At 55.7% G+C, this 9,671-nt stretch overlaps 1 non-coding gene across 1 annotated transcript; it reads right to left on the bottom strand.

Moving 5' to 3' along the window:
* Window positions 1-9,233: 9,233 nt before the first annotated feature.
* TRNAA-AGC lies at window positions 9,234-9,306 on the bottom strand. Its single transcript has one exon. It is a non-coding gene; the product is annotated as a tRNA-Ala (tRNA).
* Between the last annotated feature and the right edge of the window lie 365 nt (window positions 9,307-9,671).

Below are 9,671 nucleotides of genomic sequence, written 5' to 3' on the forward strand. Positions count from 1 at the left end.
CCGCCTCCAGAGAAAGAACTGATGGAGTCTGAATGCAGATTGAAGCATGCTTGTTTTATTCTTATTTTTCAGTCTGTGTTTTCTTTTGCAACATGGCTAATATGGAAATGTTTTGTATGATTGCACATATATAATCTATGTCAAATTGCTTGCCTTCTCAAGAAGAGGGGAGAGGAGGGAGGGAGGAAGAGAATATGGAACTCAAAAAAGACAAATGTTAAACATTTTTGTTTACGTGTAATTGAGAAAAATAAATAATAATTAAATTTTTTTAAAAGACGATAGGGAGAACTGAGGCGGGTGGGGTAGGAGCCAAGACGGCAGATTAAAGGCAGAAGCCCAGCTGAACTCTCCCAACATTTCCCTCTAAACAACTTTAAAATAACCTCTCAAATCAAATTTTGGACGGCGAAGCCAGCCAAAGATGAGTGAGCCATTTCCCCAGCCTAAGACAGCTTAGGAGGGGGCAGGAGAGGTCTGTGACCCTGGGTGCGGGCAGCCCAGAGTACAGCAGCAGCACCAGATGCTTGGGGGGCTTGGACGAAGCTGTGACGGGGCAGCAGCAGCTTCGGGAGTACTCAGCCCAGAGGAAGCTGGGGTCCAGAGAAGTGAAGGGATTCTCCCAAGGTGACTCAGGGGTAAGGAGCACGGGGAGGATCTAAGCCCAGATCTGCTCGCAGGCTCTTTTTGGCCCTCCTTCCATCACACGTGGCCTCTGGATATGTAAGATCATCTGGTCCAATCCTCTCATGTTGCCAACAAGGGAGCTGAGGCCCAGAGAGGGTCAGTAAGTTCCCCAGGGTCACACAGCTCTCTGGTAGCAGAACCTGCAGCCAGAGCCCAAGCATCCCGCTGTACAGGCCATGGTGCCTACGAGCAGAAGAATGTCTAGAAGCCCATGAAGGGGGGTGTCTGCTTCTTAAATAAGTGCCTGTGTGAGAGTGAGCTGCCCTGGCATGTCTGCCCGGGGGTCCTGGGGCTCCCTGGAGCACATCCCACTGGGCAACCCCTGGCTCTTCTTTTAGGAGACGCCCAGCATGCCACTGCTGCACCAGCCTGCTGCTCTTGGAAGGGAGGGTGGCACTCCATGGGCCCCTTCGAGACTCTCCATCTTCCTCCTCAACTTGGCTGCCTGGTCGGCTTCAGTCTGCCAAACACTCCCAAGCGGGATTCTGAAGATCTGCGCTTCACCATCCTGGCTTTGCTACTTACCGCCTCTGTGACCCCAGTTAGGCCAGTCCCTACCTCATCTGGGCCTCGGCTTGGTCCTCTGTGAAATGGGGGAGATGGACTAACTGGCCTGTAAGGTCCCAACCAGTCCCAAAGCCCATCGTCCTGCTTCGTCTTGCCCTCCGTAGTCCGTCCTTCCTTCAGCAGCTGCCAAACTGCACAGGCTCGCGGGTGGTGCTGCCCTGCTCCAGGGGCTTCAATGAATCACTGCTGCCTCCAGGATACAAAACAAAAACCCTCCTCTGTTTGGCTCTGAAGGTCCTTCACGAACTAGCACCCGCCTGCCTTTCTAGGCTGAGTTCTCACTATTTCCCATCACATGTTCTGTGTATGCTCTGTGTGCTTCCTTGTCGGACCTTGTATATGTCAGCCCATCTCCCACTTCCACGTCTTTGCACGGGCTTGCCCCATGGCTGAAATAATCCCCAGCTCTTGAAAAGCCTAACTGTCTTTCAAGACTGTCTGAGGGGCCACCTCCACATGAGGTCTTTCCTGATTCCCTATCAGGGTTAGCATTCCCCTCCCCTCCAAGATAATTTGTATCTGTTCCACATACGTAATGGAGACACTGGCCAATGCGGGGTCCATTCTTTGGCTATTTCGTATGCTTCATGACTGGCCAACTTTCCATTCTCCTTTACATATTCCCTCAGTAGAATGTCACTCTACATCTTTAAGGGTAAGATACTGTTTCACTTTTGTCTTTCCATTCTCAGCTCCAAGCACTGGCCTGGCACATCATCACCATCACTAATCACCATCACTATTCATCACCAACACCATCACCACCACCATCATGACAATCACCATCACCATCATCATCACCATCATCATCATCACCACCACCATCATCATCATCATAACATTTATATATCATTTTAAGATTGGCAGAGCAGTTGAACCATGTCTAATTTGACTCTTCATTGTAGATTGATTTGAAAGCCAGGACTCAGACCGCCATGTTCTGGCTCTAAGACCTCTCCTCCACCTTCCACTTCATCTCATCAGACCCAAGAGTGGACTTTTGGGATGCATTTCCTAGTTCTACGGATGATGCATTTGGCTTGACTGATTAGAGTGCCTAATCTTCCACAACCTCTCCAGAAATGATTCTAGATAGGGCTCTTCAATAGCAGCACAAATCTTCTTGGACTTCCCCACTACCCAACAGTGGACAATGCCATCCAGAAAAGTAGTGAGGCAGGTCCCTGCCCAGCGCTCACCCAGATCACTGCAGCAGCCTCCAGACTGGCCTCCCCGCCTCATGCCTCTCCCCACTCAAGTCTGCCCTGCACCGCTGCCCAATGGACCTTCCTCAACTTTACCTGGGCATGACTCCGGCTCAGTAGACTCTGGTAGCTTCTTGCTGCCTCTAGGATCTGCTACAAGCTCCCCTGCTCAGCTTGTGAAGCCCTTCATTTTCTCACCCCATCCCTTCCCCTCCCTCCCTCCGTGATCCCGCCAAATTGTCCTCCTCTGTTCCTCATGCCAAGCCTTTGCCCTGGCTGTCCCCCATGCCTGGAGCACACTCTTTTCCTTCCTCTGCCTCTGAGCCTCGTTCTTCCTGTAAGATGACGTTTGGGTGCCATCTTCCGAACAAAGCCTTTCCTCATCCCCTGCTGCTCCCAAGTGCTGCTGATGCCCCCCCTCCCAAACTACGTTGTCTCTTTGTTTTGTTTTTTTTTGTGAGGCAATCGGGGTTAAGTGACTTGCCCAGAGTCACACAGGTAGTATGTGTCAAGTGTTTGGTCTGAGGCCGGATTTGAACTCAGGTCCTCCTGACTTCAGGGCCAGTGCTCTATCCACTGCGCCACCTAGCTGCCCCTTGTCTCTTTATTGTTGGTAATGTTCAGCCATTTTCAGTCTTGTCCAGCTCTCCGTGACCCCATTTGGGTTTTCTTGGCAGAGATACTGGAATGCTTTGCCATTTCCTTCTCCAGCTCGTTTTACAGATGTGGAAACTGAGGCAAGCAGGGTGAGGTGACTGGCCCAGGGTCACACAGCTATTAAGTGTCTGAGGCTGCATTTGAGCCCAGGTCTTTCTGACTCTAGGCCCCACGCTCTCTCTACTGCAACCCTCGCCTCTACTACACATTCATTCACATATTTGCGCTGTATCTAGCATTCAGTCCTTGCCACCTCCCGCGTTAGAATGTCAGCTCCTTGTCAGTTGGGATTATTTCATTCTTTGTGCTTGTGGCCCCCATGTCTAGTACAGTGCCTGGTACACAGTAGGTGCTCAATAAATGCCCAATGTGTGATGGATTGGTTTGAGAGGCAGTAGAGCCTAATAGGCAGAGTGCTGGACCTTGAACCAGGAAGATCTTGCCATTGACCCTTCTGACCTCTGCATGACTCTGGACAGGCAGCCTGCCCCCCTGAGCTCTAGCTCTCCGTCCGTCAAGTGAGGATGCTACCACGCGCGGCACCTGTCCCTGGGCTGGCGGGTGAGGGGCTCCTGGGAGATCGCCCCACGACAGCCCTTGGCCATCTTTTTAAAGGAAAGTCCGCCAGGATTCTTGTCTTTTAGAAGACTTGTCCCTGCCTACCTGTCAGGAGAGACGAGCTGGAAAGACTCGGGCAGCGTGGAGGTTCTCTGGGCCAACACAGTGGGACGATCCTCACTGGGGCCTTGGCTTAGAGACGGTGCCCGAGTGCGGCCTCTGAGACCTGCTCTGGTTTCCTGGGCCTGGCTTTCCGTGCCAAGCTGTCTCGACTCCAGAACACATCCTTCTACTCATCCTCCCTGCTCTGCTCTTTCACTAGAAGCCCCTCAGAGCTGGCATTTTGGGACTTCTCCAGTGGGTGCCCCCATGGCTATGCCCTGGTGCCTCCCTGCCCACTACTGATTCCTGACAGACACCCCGCTCCTGCCTTTCCGTGTCTTGGTCTCTGTGGCGTTATCCAGCATCCCTGCGATGTGAGAGAAGGGGGCCCACCATCCTAGTACCAAGATAAGGGGGCAGGCTGGGGGGTCCTGGTTCCAGGAGGTGGCCCCCTAGGTCCCTAGTCATGGACCCTGGGACCCAGCAGTCCCTCCCCTGGGGACAGAGACTCAGAGACTGAGATTCAGGAGCATCCTTTGCCTTGCCCCGAGCCCCTCTTGACTGTGACTGTCTCAGCTCAGGTGGGCTGGGGAAAGTTCAAATTCTCCCTTAATAAAGCACTGGCTGTCTCTGCTGTGGAATCCTCTCCGTCCCAATGCAGCTGCGTGGCCTGAGACAGGAAGCCTCAGGTTCCCCCTCTTTAAAATCAGGGGGTGATGGCCAGATGCTTCTGAGCAGGGGGATGCCGGCAGGTGTCTGGCCAGTAGCTCTCTGGACAAGGCGCATGGGACGCGCTGTTGAGTGAAAGCCTTGTATTGACATTCTCTCCATGTCTTTCTCAAGTCTGGACAATCGAACCTGGGTTTGTTGTTTTTTGCCAATTTCTGAGGTATAGACGCTCACTCTAAAATTTTAACAAGCAGCTCTTTCAAGCCTGTTCTGGTTGGCTCCAGCCCCCCCCCCCCGCCCCCAGCCTTCAAGGTCCCCGGTCGGCTTTCAGGATCCGCATGGCCACCCCCGGGGCCTGGGTCAGGCTTGGCAGGATGCCCCCCTGCCCCCACCGGGCACCTAACTTCCACTCCTGCCCCTGCCCATCAGCCCCACAGCATGACTGGGCTGGGTTCCTGGTGGCAGCTGCCATCCAGCGGTCAACACGCCTGAGTGCAGCCCCTCAGCTATGCGGTTGGGGAAGGGATTGGGGGATCCACATGTGGGCAGCACAGGGGTTTGGAAGGGAAGACTGGCAGGTGGGGAGGGGGCTGTGTCCCTCCCTTAGTCCAGGAGCCTGGACTTCCCTTCTGGGCTCTCAAAGCAGGGGCGTCCTTCCCCGCATCTCCACTTTCCCCCTCTGTCCAACCTCAGGCACCCTCCCAAGGCATAGCTCTGTCTGACCCTGGCTCTCCCTTTCTGGGGCCATGTGGTCCACTGTCTAAAGGTTTCAGCCTGAGTTATCAGATCAGGAAATCTGGGGGTTCTCATCCAGGTCAGACAGAGGGAGAAGGTGACATGACAAAACTCCCTGCCTCCCTTCCAGGGTTGTTGGGGGGCGGGTCCAGAAACGGGAGCTATTTCTGCCAGGCTCGGGTCACTAGTTTGTGATTTTGTCAGGGTGGGACTCCTTGTTCGTACAAGCCTGCCTGAGACTCAGAAAGGCTAAACAACTTTGTCTGTAGGCACACAGCAAGCTAGCCTGGATTTGAATTCAGGGCTCCCTGGCATCAGGTCAAAAATGATCAGCACTCTTGTCTCAGTTACCAGGATAAAAAACGTCACAGGCTAAGGATTTTCCTTCTGATGTCTGTCATTCAGTACCCAAGCCTCGGATTAAAGAATCCTTTTGTAGTCAATGCAAAGGAACTGCTTGCAAATACATGCCCGGGAAGGGTTGTTTTCAGGGAGCAGAGGCCAGAGAAAGAGACCATGACCTTCCCCACCTGGGAAACAGGACTCGGGGAGGGGGAAGGTGCTGGGTTCGAATCCTGGTTGTTATAGCTTGGGTGACTGGGAGTGAGTCCCTTCCCCTTCCCGGGGTTCAGTGTCTTCAATTGTCCAATGAGGAGCCGGGCTAAATGACCTTCACAGGCTCTTCTGTCTCCTAAATTTATCTGCTCCCCAAACAGAGGGAAGCGGTGGCAGCTGGGAACCCGAGGTCACCGGCAGATGGGAAGGTGGTCACCTAGTCTTGCTGGTGAGGCAAAAGTAGGGTGGCAGACTAGAACCCAGGAGGCTTGGCCCCTGGCTGGTGGGGTTCCTTCCCAGCACTCCTCCCACCGAGGTAAGAGATCCGGGTTTGGCTTTCTCGCCCCACTCAGGGCTAGTGACTCTGTCCTCAGTCCCCTCCTTCAGCTCAATTCGGTTGAATTATCAGCACTTATTAATCACCTACTGGATGCCGGGCTGAGGGCTGGGTGTTCGACACCCAAACCCCAAAGTTAAACTGTCCCGGAGGAGCCCACAAACCGTAAGTAATTGCAGGAGGGGGAAATCGGGAAGGCTTTGTCTAACGGTGCATGGGGGAGGTGGGGGACGTGGGGGCAGACCAGGGATAAGCAGGGGAACGCACAGAGGCAGGGGTCAGTGCTTAGCGCTTGGCTCCCTATTGCTGGAAGGATAAAAGGCAAACTTCACCCTGGCACTTAGGCCTCTCCACGGTCCAGCTTCAGCCCCCCAGTCCAGGCTGATTTCACATTCTCCTCTTCACAGGCTTTCTTCCTGCGCTTTGCCACGGCTGGCAGGCCAGTCTCCCACTCTCCTCCCTTTGAGTCTCTCCCCCGGGTTTGGGACCCTCGTCCTCCCTACTCCTCCTTCCAATGACCTTGTATTTTATGTGTTTGTGTGTTAGTGTTCGTCCTTCGTTTTGGAGGGGACCAATGACACTGGGGACGTCGATTCCCGTGTGCCTTAGATTGAAGTGAGGCAGAGCTGCGCAAAGTCGTCAGCCTCATTCCTTCCTCCGGAGTCATCAAAGTCCAGCGGCAGGACAAAAGTCGGGATGCCGGCGACGGCCGGGGATGCAGAGGGTGACCACGGTGTCTTCCGTGTCCGACGGAGCCCTGAGCGCCTGCTTCAGCCGCCTTCGTGGCCGTGGGAACGTATTGTTCTCATCCGCCCCTTCCGTGGGGGAAGTCGTCCCACGCTTGGGGTAGATACCCCCTAATTCTGAGGCCCAGCAGCCCGTCTACCTCGACGGGATGTGGCCGCCGTCCACGCTGCAGCCTCTGGGGGCCACAGGTGAGAGTTGGGTGGACACCGAAGGCGGATAGGTCTCGGCAGCCCTCCCACTGGTGTGTAGGTTGGGGGGGGGCGCTAGTCCCGCACTGCTGAATCGGTGGGTCACTGTCACACTCATGAATGCAGCCCCGACGACCTGCCAGGCCAAGCTGTCTGAGTTACAGAATCCACTGGCCATGCCAAGGTGTGAGGTCGGTGGGAGCAGTTCCTGGACGTCTCCTGCGTCCTTAATCCCTCTGGAAGGGGCCACGTGGGAGGCGATGCTGGGTGGGAAGGGACGGAGAGGGGTCTGGGCCGGGAAAGGCCGCCAGCCAGGTGGGGATCTGGCATTCCGAAAACAGGCTGTCCGACCAAAAAGGCCCTTAAGAGCGGACCTTTGGGGGCAGGGGACGTTTCTGCTGCCCCTTACCCCGCGTCTGGACTAGAGGAAGACGTGGAAGGGTCAGAAGATGGGGATTTCCCCCGTGGAGCCTTAGCGGTAGCCTGGTACACCCAACAGAGACAGCCTTAGGTCTCTACAAGGGTCCTGGTGGGCGGCTGGCTGGCGCAGTGGATAGAGCGCCAGGCCTGGAGTCGGGAAGACTTGAGGGCAAATCCGGCCTCAGACTCTTACTCGCTGGGTGACCCTGGGCAAGCCTCTTTTCCCTGCTTGCCTCAGTTTCCCCATCTGTCAAATGAGCCGGAGAAGGAAATGGCAAACCGCTCCAGTATCTTTGCCAAGAAAACCCCCAGTGGGGTCACGGAGGGCTGGACATGACCGAGCACCCCCACCACAGAGGTCCTCACCACCGGAGCCCCTTCTCTCCTGGACTGTGCTCTGTCCCTGTGGGCGCAGCGCCCAGCCGGCCGGGGGTCCAGGCCTCGCGTCAAAGCCAATGAATGTTTATGGACATTGGGAAGACGCCACCTGGCTGGGTTAGAATGAGCGACGATCCGGTGGGGATCGGGAAAGCCACCCCCAAACCCTCCAGGTCACCCCCAGACTCTGGTGACCGCAAGGACAGGCTGTGCTCTGGGCACTCAACCAGTCAAGACACATGGGGTGGGGGAGAGGGACCGGCAGAGGCGTCACGCGGTACATAGGTGCTGTAGATGGCTACGCGCACACACCTGTACGTTTGTGCAGGTTGTTTCAGTCGAGTCTGACGCTTCATGACCCCTTTGGGTTTTCTCTGCAGAGATGCTGACTCGTTTGCCGTTGCCTTCTCCGGCTCATTTTACAGATAAGGAAACTGAGGCAAACAGGGTGAAGTGACTTGCCCAGGGTCACACAGCTAGGAAGGGTGTGAATTTTAACTCAGAAAGAGGAATCTTCCTGATTCCAGGCCCAGCACTCTGTGCATGCTGGCGCCACCTAGCTGCCCAAATCCAGCTGGAATCAGGAAGACCTGAATTCAAATGCTGCTTAGGCACTTAGGCACTTGCTTACCCTGGGCCTGCCTCACTTCCTTCAACTGTACAATGGGGGTAATAATAGTACCTCCTGCCCAGGGTTGTTGTGATATTCAAGTGAGATGTTTGTAAAACACTTAGCACAGTGCCTGTCACACAGTAGGCGCTATATAAATGTACAAGTGAGCTCCTCCAGAAGACCCCCGCCCCCACCTATTACCAAGTCTCCTTCCTTCACCCCTGCGGCCTGCTTTTCCTCTTCCCAGACCTCCATTTGTGTGTGTGTGGGGGGGTCCGTCCACTTCACCCCTGCTGTAAAGGGGGGGGGGTCTTTCCTCATGAGAGTGTAAGCCCTTCAAGGGCAGGCCGTTGTATTTGGGCGTGGCGCACAGTAAAGCGCTTCTTCCGGGTTTGTTGACTGACTGACTGACCACAAAACACGAAGCTGGCACCAGTTCCAATTTGATGCTGGTTGTTGGTCAATTAATCGATCGGCTTCCCCCTCTCCCCTCCCCCTTCGCAGCTTGTCCCTTCAGAGGCTAGGGGCGGATTCGAAATCTGCTCCCCCGGCTCTGCCCCTCCCCCCACCCCAGCGGCGCCGCGCGTGCGTTCTGAGTTATCCCGCCCGGGTAAGCCTCGGCCTGTGTTCCTGACCCCTCTGGACCTCAGTTCCTGCTCGGGTAAAATGGGTCTGCACTTCACAGAGCGCCACTGGGGGCCCAGAGCTCGGTACAAAGGGGAAAGAGGGAGCACGTTGGGCAAGCCGCCCTTCGCCTCGGGCCTCAGTTTCCCCTCCTATAAGGGAGGGGGAGGGGAGGCAGCTAAAAGCGAATGTGGAGAATGCGGGCATCGATCCCGCTACCTCTCGCATGCTAAGCGAGCGCTCTACCATTTGAGCTAATTCCCCGCGCCGGGGACGCACTCCTGAGCGATCCCACACATTAGGATCACGTCATCGCGGCCCCCCCCCCCCCCCCCCCCGGCGTGGCTTCCCGAGGCCCGCCCGCCCGCCTCCGCCCCCGTCACCAGGCCCCCATTGGCTGCCCTGGGCACCCCGCTTGGCTGCCGGGATTGGCCGGGCTCGATTTATTTTTAAAAAGCAGCGTCTGCAACGATTGGGTGCTTGTCCCGTCTGTCAAGTTGGGGCTTCGCTGTTGCTAAGGCGGAAGGGGAACTTGAGAGTCTTCTTCCTACTTCTCATTTGCTGCTTCCCGACCCCAGGGGCCGGAGCTTCCGGATCCGTCAAGTCCCTAGGAAAGAATGCGCTCCGAG

The sequence above is a fragment of the Vombatus ursinus genome, unplaced genomic scaffold, assembly GCF_900497805.2.
Source record: "Vombatus ursinus unplaced genomic scaffold, bare-nosed wombat genome assembly UNPS02013067.1, whole genome shotgun sequence".
Taxonomy (NCBI): domain Eukaryota; kingdom Metazoa; phylum Chordata; class Mammalia; order Diprotodontia; family Vombatidae; genus Vombatus; species Vombatus ursinus.